Raw genomic sequence first — 8894 nt, forward strand, 5'->3', positions numbered from 1 at the left:
CAGGCATGGGCGTGGCCCATACTTGATGCATCTGACCTGTGGGCCGGGAGTTTGACAGCCCTGCTTTAAATGTTCACTACAATAATTCTCTTTGACCATTGGGCTTTTTATCTGACAGCATTCTAGAAATTACATTTTTAAGCTCAGGATATCAGAGAACGAGAAGAATCTATAGCAACTTACTCCTCCAGCCTAAGCTAGTTCAGCATCTGATGATCAAAGACAGAAAGAATGGGACCAAGCAATAACCTTTTGATTAGAGTTTTTAGGAAGGATCTAAATGGAAAAGTCCATTTGTTGCTGTTAGCCATGATGCTCCGATAATGCAGGCTTGTCCCTAAATTTTGAGTGAACAAAATCAAGAGTTTCTTCTGTTAGCCCAGGCGTGGGATTCTACAGGTTCACACTTATTTGCTAGAACCGGTTGTTAACATTCTAAGCAGTTCAGAGAACTGGTTGTTAGAAGAAATTACTGGCCTAATCCTGTAAGGAAGGCAGGAAGGAAATGTTCTGGTGTTGCTTACAGAAACTGCCTCTCCATTAACCCTTTTTATATTCTTGGCAGGACTAAACTTCCTGTCTCTGGAACTTCTCTGCAGTTTTTTTCCCCTCCTTTGCTGGTACTTTGCTTGTGTGGAGTGACCATTTAAAGTTACAATGACACTGAAAAAAGTGACTTATGACCATTTTTCACACTTACGACAGTTGCAGCATCCCCACAGTCACGAGAGGCCAGGCGAGGAGATGTGTGCCTCAATGTGAGTGATGTTGAGTTGGCCATGCCCAGCCAATAACATGACCACCAAACCACACCCACCAACTAAGCCACGCCCACAGAACCGGTTGTTAAAAAAATTGAATCCCACCCCTGTGTTAGCCTTATAGCTCTCTTGGAAAAATTCAGGGTTAGCCAGTGTCTATGATGAAATTGTGAGCTGAGTTTCAAGGATCTATGGTGACAGTTTTTTATTATTACTCCCCACAAACTGTTTCTGGCAAGCAAGTCTGCTTTGTACAGGAATTCAGGTAATGACGTTTCTTAGAAGGGGTTCTGGTTTGTAAGTATTAAGCCGAGATGGAAACTGTGGGAAGTAGCTTCAGCTACTTCAACTGATTTGTCTTTCTTGTGGACCCCTGCACATGAGAAATAACCAGCATTTCATTTTCATGTCATTTTATTCTGGTCCAGCGCTGCCAACAGTGTACACAGTCAATTAAAAAACCTGAATAAAATAAAAAGTACCGAAATTAAAGCTAAATTAAAATCAAAGGGATAAAAAAGTGACACATCAATGACTGCATTCAACATTTGAACGATTGTTAACAGGTAACAAACTGTAGCACAAAACTTAACAATTTTGGAATTGTTCCTTGCACACTAACAGATGAAATGCATAAAAATGCTGACAGCTGAGCTTGTAATGAAAGTAGGCCTAGTATATTTGTAGTTAAAGCAGCATAGAAAGATGTAGGATTTTTTATTTAAAGAGTAGGGACAGTTTCATATTTGCACATCATGGCAGAAAAGAAATGTTAAATAAAAATGCATGCAATGTCACTGCTCTGTAAGAATCCTTGTGAATTAGCCTGATTCCAGCTTTAATGGATTTTCACTTTTATTTTCCTCACATTGATATATAATATCCTCTCATTTATGATTCTCTCATTTTTCTCATTTCCTGCCCTTTAAATGGAAAAATCTAAGCATAGCTGCATCATAAATATTTATTTAATCAGAAATTATTATCTTACTTCATTCTATCAGCATGTTGAATAACATGGCTCCTGGAGTCTTCTAATTTTGTTGGACTTTTTTTTTAAGGAAGTAAGGCATTTATGGGAGAATGCAAAATAAATCCTCTAAATTATAAAGATGCCTTTACTAGAAAATCAAAAAGTATTCCAGAGTTCATGTATATCTTTTACATTCATACCTAAAACTCCATTTTTAACAACATAGGGTTGACTTAGCTATATGTAATGTACACTTCAATTCTTAGTTAAAAATGCCAACAAGCTTGCAAAAAAGGTACAATGAAAAGCTTTTTAAAAAGAAACATTAGTTTCTGTTAGATTTTTCTTCCTCATTTTCTGATTCCTTCAGTATTAAACTGTCATAAATAATACTTTCTTTGGAAAAGATTATCAACATTTCCTCTCTGTGTGTGTGTGTGTGTCTCTCTCTCCCTCCCTCCCCCTCTCCCTCTGTCCCTCCTCTCCCTCCGCGCCTCCCTCCCTCTCTCTCTCCCTCCCTCCCTCCCCCCTCTCTCTCTCTCTCCTCACAGGGTTGTTATTGTGGGGACAATAGAAGTAAGCTGTGTTTGGCATGTTTGCTGCCTTGAATTATTTGTAAAAATTATAAAGGCTGGATACAAATCAATCAATTAATAAAATCTGTCAATCACCTTGGTGTTTCACTACATTACATCACCTTTTTGAAAAACCTCCATGAGATATGTTCCTTAATGTTTCTCCTCTACCACAGCAGTGTTCTTCTTGGGTATGGGTTGCTTTACACTGATAATTTTTGTTGGGTTTACCACTGTAGGTATATACTCTTTCCAACCATGTCTCTTCTACAGTAAGGCCATCAGATGTCTGAATCAAGGTTTAGCATCATGCAGCCTGTTAGATAATGTAGTTATATTTACTGTACTGTACTACAGTTAAATCATAGTTATACTGTATGTCTCTTGCAACATCTAACAAAGCCTGATACATTAAGTCAAAATCCAAAAACCAACACAATTCATCAATGCTCACTGTTCTATTTTATACTGTAATTTTCTTTACATAAAGTTACAATGCTGGCTTATATATTTTTTTACGTGCATTGCAAAGGATTAGATCAGTTGCAAATCTTCCAGTCTAAAGGACTTGGAAGTATCCTAAGTATTTACTTCCTGTTTGCAGAGAAAAAGCCCCTAAGATTTCCATGCCAGATATTTGTAATAAAGATGTTTTGACTGTGGGTGTATCAACTTTTCTCAGCAGTGTATAAGTTGAGAGTAAATCTTCCTCTAGTTTCATAGCATTGTACATTGTACAGATATCTTCATTTAAGAATAGAGAATGCCCTGCTTGATTTGATTTGCAGCCAAAAAAAAGTATTTGTTTTGTAAAATCTCTCTGTTCTTGCATGTCTACAGATCAGAGAAAGACCATAGCTTTTGCCATAACTGCATAAGAATTTATAAATATGAATTTTAATCTTTAGTCTGATTTCTCTCACAGAATTTACCTATATTTCTGACAAACTTCCTCTCCCCCTCCCTATAAACCCACAGAAAACCATTATTTCAGCTGGTATGCCTTATTAACAGCCTGCCCTTTATTTAGAACTAATGGCTGACATGCATTGATTTTTTTCCCCTTCTGTTATTGATTAGGCACATTCCACCAAAACATGCAAAGAGAAAGGAGATAAAAACAGTTCAGAAACGAACTCTCATGCAGATAATGTGCCTGGCAGAGCCTGACTCATTGTTCCAAAACTACATGGAACAGGACAGGGCTGTCTGAGTTCCACTCATTAGGGAGCTCAATCACAGAGGCCAAAAGGAACACAGTTTTCTTGGCAACAACATAGAAGTGCTTTGCTATTTAAAGGAAGGGGGGGGAATAGTGTGTAGAAGTCTCATTTGGAATATATATTTCATGGGATAGATCAATTTTACACCTGCTAGTTCAAAATACTTGGTACGTTCCAGAATGCTCATTAAATTATATGCATCCCACAGTCCAGTCTCAGTTCATAGTAATGAAGAGTCTATTCCATGTAACAATTCCTCGGTAATTGTCTCCACAATAAAATAGCATTGTCCCAGTTGGCATTTGGAAAGAATTTCAACATTTTCTAGTAAAGTTACAAAATGTTTACTTATGTTGTTTGAACTTATGCAGCAAGGGAGTCTAAAAAGAGTAGTTATTTTGCTTGTTTGATGGTCTACTTAGCTCCTATTTCTAATAGGTTAAAAGTATATATGATTGTCCGAATTTTGAGAAAACTAGATTTAATCCTTTCCCTTACCTTTTCTCCGTAATTTTTACACTGTTTATTTAGCTAATGATTAGCTATAGCTTATAATTAAACTTCTTAATTGCTATTAGTAGAGTATAGCACTCTTATATAGTAGCAAATAAAAAGAAACCTAGGTAATCTGAAAAGTATGAGAAGACAACATGAATCTTGCTAGCTAAAACTTAAATTAAAAAGCACTTACTGGGAGTTCTTTACAAGTAAATCTCTGCATAGTATTGTACATAACAAGATGCAAGGGAAAAACTGAGAGAAATGGAATTTGAAAAGGGGATATTGATATTTGCAAAACAGAATAATTCAGGAATGGGAGAAATGTGAATTTATAAATGTGAGAAATAATTTTTTAAAAGGAGAAGCTATAGGTAAATTATGGGAAGAAAGCAGGTTGATCAGAGAAATAAAGTGTGGCACTAAAACATTTGTAAGCCATAAATCGTACTGCATTCAATAGGACATGTAAGTTCACAAGAGTCAGACAGAATTTATCAGATAATGTGAATGGTGCACATGAGAAAGCCATATGAATGGCAAGGAAAATTCTGCAGTGAATTACGATAAGAATTAGGAGCCAAAACTGACCTTTCAAATATAAAACTGAATCGGTGAACTGAAAAGTTGAAATGGTGGATGAAAACTCTTAAAGGTCAGAAGTTCTATTCATTGGCAGATAGCAATATGAACAAATGGTGTTAAGAAGACAATTATTGATGGGGGGTGTAATGTTTTATTAATAATTATTATTATACAAGAATTATTATTGTTATTATTAGACTTATGTACGGTTGAGGCCTCTTGGTAATTTATTAAAAATATTGGCAGAAATGTTTGTCTGAATGAACACACTGCTGTATTCCTGTTCACTTCAGCAGAATTTCAGAAATGGAAAGGGCCACAAAAGCAACAAAGCCAATAAAATAATTCTATTATCTCTCATCAATTCAGTTACTACTGTTAAATTCAGTTACAAGCATAGGTTCAACATATTTGCTAGCACTGTAAAAATGTAGATGCTGTTAGACTTGATTCTGGTATTTGTTAGACTTGACAAATTTCCTGCCCTGTTTTATTTAATCAGTCAGCAGGATCCCTAAAATGTCCAAATTAAATCATAGCATTTTACATTGCACACTTAAAAGACAAATTAAAATAGAAGATATTATTATTTTTTAATCTTAACCCTCATCCATCTCATCCAATTCCTTTCTGCCATAACTATTGGAAATAAAATTTAACAGCACTGCTTGAAATCACCATTTTCAAAAGAGAAATCATTTTATTCTCTCCCTGATCTGCATTTTACATGTACCTATAAAAACTATCCTAGGTTTATGGTTTGGTTTAACAACTATTGAGTGCATATTAGAATATGCACTCAGATCTGAGAATGTTTTCAAAATAAGTAAAAGCACATTAAACTTGTATGGATATTGTGAAAAGGTCCCGAAGTACTGTATATTTGCTGAAATTGATTTGAGACCACAAATTTAATGGATTTCAGTCTTTGGCGTTTTGGGATTATGTGATCCCATTTTCTAGCCATCTCTCTTTGAAAGCTAATGAAAAATCCATCAATAAATAATTGATGTAGAATTACACTGCAGAATTACTCTGAGTGTGATCAGAGTAATTGTCACTATTTTCTGTCTCAGGAATCTCTTTGCACCGTCCAATCTTTTTTGGAGTACCATATATTTTTGAGAGAAGGAAGATATTCTGTTCATTTCCCATAATTGTGGATGTTAGAATGCTAATATTCCTCACCTAAGCCTCTGAATTTGCTAGATTTTACTGCCAAAGTGGACTGTCTCCTCTTGTTCCAGAGTCTATTATTACCTTTGGCTCTCCTTATTAAAAATTAATTAATTATTGCAACCAAAGGCAACAAAATTATTTTGAAAAACACATTATATAAATTCTATTGACCCTATAACTTGTTTCTGATATTCACTGTTGTTCTCCACTGCAATCCCATATGCTTCTTTACTATGATCTCTGTTTCTGCTGCTAAATTCAGAATAGTAATAGTTTTACTAACAGCAGTTGCACAAAAGTAATGATTTCTATCAACTTTTAGAGTCATCCAAACTGTTACACTGTGCTAAAATAACAACAATGTGAGTAGCTTTATTATTTCAACAATGTCTGAATAATAATGTAAAGATACTGGAGGTGAATAATTCAGAAATGTCGAATCATGGATCCAGATTGATTGATTGATTGATTTGGGAGAGGAGAGGGTGAAATTATGTAAGCGCCCATTTTATGCAGCATAACCATGGGCATATCACAAACAATAGTAAAATAGTAGTAATGATAATACTAACAGAACGACTGTGGCAAAAGAAAGCAAAGATAGTACCAATTGCAATAGTCTTACACTACATCAATGTGAGTTGTGTGAAAAACCAGGTTTTTAAATCTCTGGAGAAAGCTAAGAGGTGAGTGCCTGCCAGATCTCAGGAGGAAGGGCATTGCAGAGGGCAGTGGCAGCTATGGAGAAGGTGCAATACCTAGGTCCCACTAGATGGCAACATGTAACAAGGAACCAGAAGAAAGCCCACCCTTTCAGACCTAGTGGAACATGCAGATACTCTAAAGAGAGACAGTCCAAGAAATCAACTGGACCTAGGCCATTCAGGGCTTTATAGATGATAACCAGCATCTCAAATTTCACCTGCAATATAACAACAAGTGTATAGGATTCATTATAATTAAAAGTTGGTGTATTCTGGACAAAGATTGTGCATTTCTTTTTTTAACATACAGTTTACATTCACTTAAGTCATGCTGACTTTCTATATATCATAAAGGAGGGTGCCTCCAGCAATGGATAAATAATATAATAATTGCATCTGGAGGTGAAGAGAAACATTCTCACAAACTCCTCTTAAGTGGGATGACACATTGCGCTCTAACACTTGTCTGTGTTGTGGAATTGGAGTAATTCCACACTCTGATAACCTGCGGATGTATAGTACTCAGATTTTAATTTCCAAAATTCCTAGCAGGAATGATCAGCTGACCTCCCTAGAGTATAATTGTGTTGTTGAACTACTACAATAAGCTAGGCCAAACTCTGTATATCAGATTCAGGGTTTCAGTGATTAAAATAAGTCACTGTTTTACGGAAATCTTTTAGGTCTGAGTCTCAGATCCTATTGAGGGCTCAACTGCAGATTGCCAAAAATGGCTCTTGCATTACTTATGAATAAACTTCGGTTTGTATAAATTCTACTCATTCTATAAATGGCAGCTAACTGAACCTGCATTTCTAAAACAAGTAGGAGGGCACTGAGGGACAGAAGGAGGAGATGCTACCAAGGCCATAATTAGATAAGAGACCCGAGTCTGGGGCAGGAATTTAACCTGAGTAAACATCTCAGACAAGAGCCTTCCTATTTATGACAAAGATAAAGAGAGGAGAAAATGTACTCAGAGTTGCAAATTTCTGTTACTGTAGCCTTACAATATAAATAGTACTGACCTACATGATATCATGCTAATCTGATCTACCTTGAAGGGTTGACACATCCAGAGAATGTCAGGTCCAGGAATATCTCAAAAGATCAGAATCCTCTATTTAGCTTCAATGTACCCAGAAGCACTTTGCTCCTCAGGGAGCTCCATATACAGATGATACTAGGGGCCATACTGCCTGGGAATTTTAGCAGTCCTATATATCACACCCCAAAAGATAATCAAATAAGGAAAATCAGAGCAAGCTATTTTAAAATGTACATACTGTGTAACAATTCTCTCAGGTTAAGCCCAATTCCTAAGAACTATATTCATGCAGTTTTCTAAGCAGCATTATGATGGAAATGCTTTGCCATTGTCTTCCTTCAGTTTTCATTTCCCATTCAGATAAGACCAGGATTTATCCTGCTTAGATTCTGACATCAGGTAATGTCAGGTACATGCTGTTACCATTAAAGCAAAAAAAAAAAAATATGAAATAATTATTTCATTGTAGGTTTCATTAAAAATGAAGTGAAACAGGAAAATAATCTAGGGGGAAAATGAAAATAAACACTGACAGTTCGTTCTCCGAGCTCATGGGTTGGTTTCCAAACATTTCATTACCACGCTAGAACACCCTCAGTGGAGTTTAGGGGATGTCAGTGTTCTTCTGTTTATAAGGGCTTTGTGTAATCATAAGGTCATGTGATTGGTCAGGTGTGGGTGTGTCAAGGGAGGGTCTTGTGATGGGTCTTGTGAGGAGTCAGGTGTGAGTCATAAGTGGGAGTCTTGTGATGGGGAGGTTGCATGAGGTGTGGGTTGTTGGGAGGTGAAGTGCTGATTGAGGGTGCAGATTTGCATGGGTTGGTTGAGGGTTGGTGCTGTCTCTGGTTAGCTGTGTGTTTTATTTGGATTTGTAATCTGATTGTAGCCTTATAAACAGAAGAATACCAACACTGACATCCTCTAAATTCTGCTGAAGATGTTACCTAGCTTGATAATGAAACATCTGGAAACCAACTTGCAAGCTCAGAGAATGACCTTTCACCCTCATCCTAAACCCGAGTTACATATATTCACCATTATTGCAAATAAACACTGACAGAATAGAAGAAAAGCACAGCAAAAACATTATATGCTGTGGATCTCCTATTCTCTTATTCACTTTCTGCGCTCATCTTCTTGTTTTGGCATGTGCTCAGCTCAGAAGGAACTGTGGTCAACTATAAAACGTGTATACAAAATGTTTTATGAGTTGACACACACTCTGCTGAACCATAGCATGTGTTCTTGAAGTTGAAATTTGTGCAAAGCAATATGAGATGGCAAAATTAAGGCACTCCAAACTTACAATATATACAAACATATTGTATACAAACATATTGCCAGTTTC

This window comes from Notechis scutatus, chromosome 6, assembly GCF_049901735.1.
Source record: "Notechis scutatus isolate UNSWTSFEM ecotype Mainland chromosome 6, rNotScu1.2, whole genome shotgun sequence".
NCBI classification, from domain to species: domain Eukaryota; kingdom Metazoa; phylum Chordata; class Lepidosauria; order Squamata; family Elapidae; genus Notechis; species Notechis scutatus.